This window comes from Pinus tabuliformis, chromosome 3_2 (assembly GCF_031772625.1).
Source record: "Pinus tabuliformis cultivar Carrire ecotype Pingquan chromosome 3_2, CPIR1, whole genome shotgun sequence".
Taxonomy (NCBI): Eukaryota; Viridiplantae; Streptophyta; class Pinopsida; order Pinales; family Pinaceae; genus Pinus; species Pinus tabuliformis.
Window position 1 is genome coordinate 71,783,907 of NC_142302.1, and position 7,360 is coordinate 71,791,266.

Here is a 7,360-nt window from a genome sequence, read left to right on the forward strand (position 1 = left end):
ACTAGTCGTACTTTCTTGGCCCATTAGACGAGTATAGAGCCAACAAAATTCTCTAAATGGTTGCCTAAACAAGTAATATCTATAAAGGAAATATCGTAAGGAACCTCAAAAATTAACGAAATGAACTCTTAAAAGATGTTTGAGCCATCTGACTCTGAATCTAAACAGTGTTTGCTTTTGACAAATTTAAGCATACAGCCAAATTCGGTAGCTTGATTATGTGCCTAAATGCCTCTAAAGTAAAAGAAATAGGAGTATTTTTGGCTGCAAGAATAATTGTTCTTGTCTTTAAATCAAATTCTATGCACTCAAACAAACGATTTCTCTAAAATCAAACACTTTTGGGACGCATGCAGCATTAGCTAATCCGCTAGACCAAATCTTATCGGTATTCTTCTCTTACGTGGACATATTCACATATCATTGATATGTAGCCGACAACTTACAAATATGATCAACAAGCGCAACTGAGTTAATTATATCAGTGCAAATAACTTGTTTCCTTCCCTTGGTAGCCATTGTTGCTTTGTACTTTTAAAATATTCTATCAATCAATAATGTTTTCACTGCCCTTTAGGTATAGATTTATCAATACGTTAAACAGTCACCACATGTTACTATTCAATGTGTGAAATCTCTTTTACAGGACACTCAATAAATAGAAATTCAAAATAGCAAAGCCGACATTTACGGGAAATAGTATAAATAATTTGCATAGTCTAAACAGGCCACAATTCCGCCCAAAAAATAGTAGAAATTCTGGCATGATTTTTAGAAAACCCGACACAAATTTTTGGAAAATTGGATTACAGTTGGTAAGCTTCAATATTTTAGGTATCGAGGTGATTGTTGATAGTACTAAATTTTCTACTCTTTTTTTTGCTATTTGTTACTATTCTACGTCAAACAAATTTTGAATAAATAAGAATTCAAAAACAGCAAAGTCAACGTTTCTGAGAAGTAGTGGAAATAATTTTAAAACAAATCTTAAAATTCGGAAACCATTTACTCCATGCACAAAACAAATTAAATGTGAATCTTTTATAAAAATAACGGCTAGCCTACATGTTGTCAATCATCGCATACACTATTATCTCGATGTTAGTTTATAGGTAGTAGCATTTAATGTTCTGATTACGTGTCTATTCATTCATTCATCAAAAGAATATTGAACCATTAATGTCATTATTCCGAGTACGAAAATGAGCAGAGTGTACTTTGCACAATGAAAGCTTTTTTTCGGTTGTTCATAACATTAGTTTGTAATTTCACGCATTTTCATTTGCAATGTGCCCCTTCCGCATTTATTAGAATTACATAATTGCATTAGTATCAATTCAATAATAGTGATGTTTCTCATGCACACTAAAAAAGAATTAATTGAAGATTCGATAATTAGTATTTAATTCACAAATGTAAGAAGCAACAACGGGTATGGGGAATAATTTTTCTTACAGGAAATTTATTTGCAAAACTGCAACATTGTCAATGAAATTATTTTTTACACTACGAATTAAATTTTTTGTTCCTTGCTTCGCAAAACCATTCTCCCGCACAACAGTAATTGTTCACACGCATTGAAAAGAACTTGTCACAAATGCATATAGTATTCAGAAATATCGTGCAAAGAACAAACGTTACACATTTCACTATTCGACAAACATAATCGAAAGCAAATGATTATACCTACATGAAATTATTAAAACTTCAAGCACAAACTTAGTATCCAATTGAAACAGAGATAACCTTCCTTCGTATAATGAAAAATCTGCATGCAATTATAGTTCTCAGCTTACTAGGTCAAAGATTTCCTACATGTATTAAAAAATAAATGAATTTGTGTTAATAATATTATTAATTTTTTTTGTAATTGATAAAATTTGTTATTAAATAATTTTATTTCGTCATACAGTTAAAATTAATTTATTTATATTTATGATTTTCAGGTTTCTAGTTGTTTAATAAAATCTTTCATTGTGCGAAAGTAGGTTCATGTGCACAATGTAAGCTTTAATATGAGTTTTGGACAAGAAAAGTTTTGCGCAATGAAATAGGTTTCTATATCTAGCACGAGTTATTTAAATACTTATTTGCTTTAAGAAAAAAAATGTACATGTCTATAACTAAATTACTTACGAAGATTGATTTATGATTTACTATTGCAAAACAGAATATAGAGTTTTTGCACAATGCTTCGAAAAATAGAACTCATAGTTTAATGCATTATTATTATTATTATTATTATTATATCTTGCTTTCAAGTTCAGCAAAATAATGTATTGTGTCATAAGTTCATTTTCATTTCTTACAAAGTGATAAAATTTATTATTAAACAAATATGATTTATTCATAGTCAATGTTTCATTGTGCAAAGCTTTTACTCAGGTGAAGAAGCTTACTTTGCACAATGAATACTTTAATGCTAAGCCCCACATAATGAAATAATAGTGTCTGCAACTCTCACTTTTGTACATGAATTTATAAATAAAGACAACTGGGACAGAATAATCAGTCTTTCTACCTAAGAAGCCTTCAATAGCAATCAACATATTTACAACAACTATAATTGTATTCAAATTCAAATGTTAATGATAACAAATGCAATAGATATCTGAAAACCAAAACTTTTGTCAAACGTTCGCTTCCATTGTAAACAGAACGATAACAAAGTAATGAGTCTTTATGCTTCACAAGCCTTGAATGGTAACGAACACAGTTACAATAACAATAATTGTATTCAGATTCTACTTCTAATCACTATAGGTATCATTAAAATAAACATCACAAATGGAATAGATATCTCTGAACCAAAACTCTTACTAAACGTTCATTTTCATTATCTTCAATTTTACACCAATACACAAAATATAAAAGCTCAAAAGCATAGTCTTATGAACTTATGTTCAATCAATGTTCTTGAAGAACGCTACAAAATCCAGAGTAATACAAGTTCACATGCAAAACATTATCTAAGAATTCTTGATATAACTGGTAAACAGTTTCAGTATTAGGACAGAGTAAACAAAAATCCATTTTAATTATCATTTATTACAAAACATTAGTTAATATATAAAATCTCAAAGAAATATTGGAAAACATGTTAGGCCCCTATACTACTAGTGTAACCCCTTATTGTTATTAGTACAACCCCCTTATTATATTGTTGTACCCATGTAGTCCCCATATTGTTACTATTGTGCCCCATAGAAGCCCACTATTGTTATTATTGTGCCCTTACATTATTATTGTTATGTCAGCTCTGATTATATTATGACTCCTTAGACTCCTATATATAGAAAGGAGGTCTTGTCATTTGTATAATCTAAGAATTGTTCATTTGTGTAATGTAAAGGAGGTTTCCCCCTCGAAGAGGCTTATTTCTAAGGTGTTCATCTCTCTTTTCTATCTTTTTGTGAGCTGGTTTCATAACATTTGGTATCAGAGCTTTGAATTCTAGGGTTTCGCTGCTCCAAATAGGTCATCGTGGCATTTGCGCTATAACTTTTTTTCTGCGACGTTTCAGATGCTAAAAAAAAACCCATTTGGGCCGAAATCGTTCTAAACCACAAGTCCGAATTTCAGAGCTTTTCGCGCTATATTTGTGGAGATATGATCTGAGGAAGTTGGCATTTTTGCAGACTCCCGAATTACATTCCAAACAGGTGACCTGGGGAAAATAGTCATAACTTTTATTTTGAGCATCAGATTGAAATTTCGTAAGAAGTTATAGAAAGAGGACAGACTGTAGTTTCTTGTGTATATTTTTCAGATCCTAAGGTCGAAACAGTGACACGTAGCACTTCCTACAAGTTCGTTCTTCTGAAAATGTCAATAATCAGGTCATCTTGGGAGATTGTGCATAACTCTGCCTTGGAGAATCTAAATTCAATCAGACTGGTGGCATTAGAAAGAGGACACAGTGGGCTACTGCAGGTCGCAATTTTAGAACTGGATGATCCGAAATTACAGAGGTACATCAGAGGCAATATCGAGCTCTTACAAAGTGAAAAAAGGTGTGCAGACTTTTTTTAATTTTTTCTTAAGCTTGGTTTGAAAAATTATTTTGAAGGAATTCAAAGGGCATAGTAGAGAATTATTATCAGTAATTGATGCCCCGATGAAAGAAAATGCAAACACCTAGTAAGCAACCTGAAAGCTCTAGCATGACTTATGAAGAAGAGGAAGAAATGCAACATGATATATCAAAATTACGAGACCAAGTGCAACAAATGTCACTCGCACAAAAAGTAACAGAATCTAAGATGGATGGTTTAAAGAAAGATGTAGAAGCTAAGATGAATGACGTGGAAGCTAAGATGGACGATTTGAAGATAGATTTGAAGACAGGCATGGCAGATTTGAAGACAGATTTGACAAATTTTCTACAAGAAATACTTACTAATGGTGAAAGGGTAGTAAAGGAAACTCATGATGAGAACAAAAGAAATGTTAATCATGATTTCATAGACTCTAATGTTGGATTGAAGACCCAACATCCAAAAATCGATATGAGGAAGTTTGATGGCAAGGATCCTGCAACATGGATATTATAGATGAAGCAATTTTTCAATCTCAATAATGTGCAAAACACCAAAAGGTACGTATTGCAACTTTATATTTGGAACCAAATCAGTTTGTATGGTATCAATGGCTTTGCTCTCGTAAACAGATTATCACTTGGGCAATTTTTACGGAAGAATTGACAACACATTATGAGGATACAAAAAGCAACACTCTTTTTAGCCAATTGATAAGTCTCAAACAAAAGGGTTCAATAATGGAGCAATTGAGTAGTTCCAAAAAATTGAACATAAGGGTAAAAAATATTCCAGAGGAACATAGGATTGATGTGTTCATAGGGACTTTAAAGGATAATATCCAACATGATGTTCGCCTTTGGGAACCTGATTCATTAGAGAAGGCATTCAGGTTAGCAAGAAAAATGGAAAGCAAAATTATGGCAACTAGGAAGCATACCACTCACAACTATAAAGACGGAAGTGTTGTTTCCCCTAGCCTTCCACAACATATAAGGTTGACACCACAACAATTATAAGAAAAAATAGCAAAAGGGCTTTGTTACAGTTGTGATAGCAGATACACTAAAGGTCATAAGTGTGTTGAGAAGAAATTATTCTACATAGATTGTGAAGAGGAAGAAGAAAAGTAGCAAGAAAGGTCAAAAGAAGAGGATATAGTCCATGAACAAAGCCTAGATAAATAAGAAATGAATCTGACCATATCTTGTAATGCATTGGCTGGAATTACCACTCCTCAAACCATCAAGATAGAAGGACAAATCAAGAAGAAAAAGGTAATAGTGTTGATTGATTCAGGAAGTACCCACAATTTTATTCATTGTAAGATAGCAAAAAAACTGAATTGCTTCCTATATCTAGCACCAGAGTGTCAAGTGATGGTTGCAAATGGAGGAACGATAAATTGCTCTGGAAAGTGCCATAATATCAAGCTATCCATGGGAGAATATGTATTGACTAGCCCAATGCTTTCCATTCCAATGGGAGGTGTTGATGTTGTACGAGAAGTCCAATGGCTATAATCCTTGGGTACAATAGCTTTTAATTTTCAAGAACTTTTCATGAAATTTTCTGCAGAAGGAAAGGAAGTTGAATTAAGGGGTATTGTAGGGAAACTGGGAAAGATAATCAGCTCTAACGGTATGACAAAGCTTCTAAAAAATGAACAAAGAGGTGTAATTGCACAATTATGTTCGCTAGATGTTTCCACATCGAAATCATCTATTTCTCTAGATCTCCAAAAAGTCTTGGACAATCATTCCAAGGTATTTGAGACTCCTAAAGGTCTCCCATCTATTCGTGATCATGATCATGTTATTCATCTGATTCCAGAAAGTGTTCCTCCAAACATCAGGCCGTACAGATATCCCTATGCCCAAAAGAGTGAAATTGAACGTATGGTTGCAGAAATGCTAGAGGCGGGTATAATTCAACCTAGCCAAAGTTCTTTCTCTGCTCCAGTAATATTGGTGCACAAGAAGGATGGATCATGGCGCATGTGTCCGGATTATAGGGAGCTCAAAAATCTCACTATTAAAGATAAATTTCCCATTCCTGTCATTGATGAATTACTGGATGAATTGCATGGATCAATTTACTTCACCAAGTTGGATCTTCATTCAGGATATAATAAAATTAGAATGAAGACTGAAGACATTCTGAAAACATCATTTAGAACTCATGAAGGTCATTATGAATTTTTAGTCATGCCTTTTGGCCTTACCAATGCACCTTATACATTTCAAGGTTTGATGAATTCCATTTTCAAACCCTTCCTTAGAAAATTTGTGTTAGTATTTTTTGATGATATACTAATCTACAGCAAGTTTTGGAAGGATCATGTTGAACATGTTGACAGGGTGCTACAACTATTGGAGGAGAAACAATTATATGCAAAAAGATCCAAATGTTTCTTTGGAGTACAAGAGGTGGAATATCTGGGTCATATTGTATTTCATGAAGGAGTTAAGGTAGACCCTACCAAAATTAAAGCCATTAAGGAATGGAAAATCCCCACATCCATAAAGCATATGCGAGGATTTCTCGGGTTGACAGGGTATTATCGCAAGTTTGTTAAGAATTATGGAGAATAGTAGCACCTCTAACAACATTATTGAAGAAAGATGCATTTTCATGGACTCCAGAAGCAACAAAGACCTTCGAACATCTTAAAGAGGCAATGTGCCAAGCACCGGTCTTAGCTACACCGGACTTCACAAAAACCTTTATTGTGGAATGTGATGCTTCAGGAAATGGAATTGGTGCAGTTTTAATGCAATATGAAAGACCCATTGCTTCTGAAAATAGTCCAATCAAGGGACAGTTTTTACACAAAGCTATTTATGAGAAGGAAATGTTGGCAATACTACATGCACTTAAGAAATGGCGACCCTACCTAATGGGAAGACACTTCAAGGTAAAAACGGATCATGATAGCCTTAAATACTTTTTAGAACAAAGAGTATCCTCTGAAGAGCAACAAAAGTGGGTCACAAAGATGTTGGGTTATGACTTTGAAATCATCTACAAAAAATGGAAGCAAAATGTGGTGGCAAATGCACTCTCAAGAAAGGATGAGGATGTGGAAACATTGTTGTGCACCATTTCTATTACCCAACCATATTGGATAAACAAAGCAAGGGATGAATGGAAGAAGAACGAAGAAGTGTGGCTACTCATTCAAAAGTTGCAGAAGATCCCAATTCAAACAATATTGCCAAAACTTGAAGAGGAAGGAAAAATCATATTGGAACCTGGAGCAGTCACAGAAACAAGAACCCGACAGCTACGAAATCGATCAATTTCAGAGTATCTCATCAAGT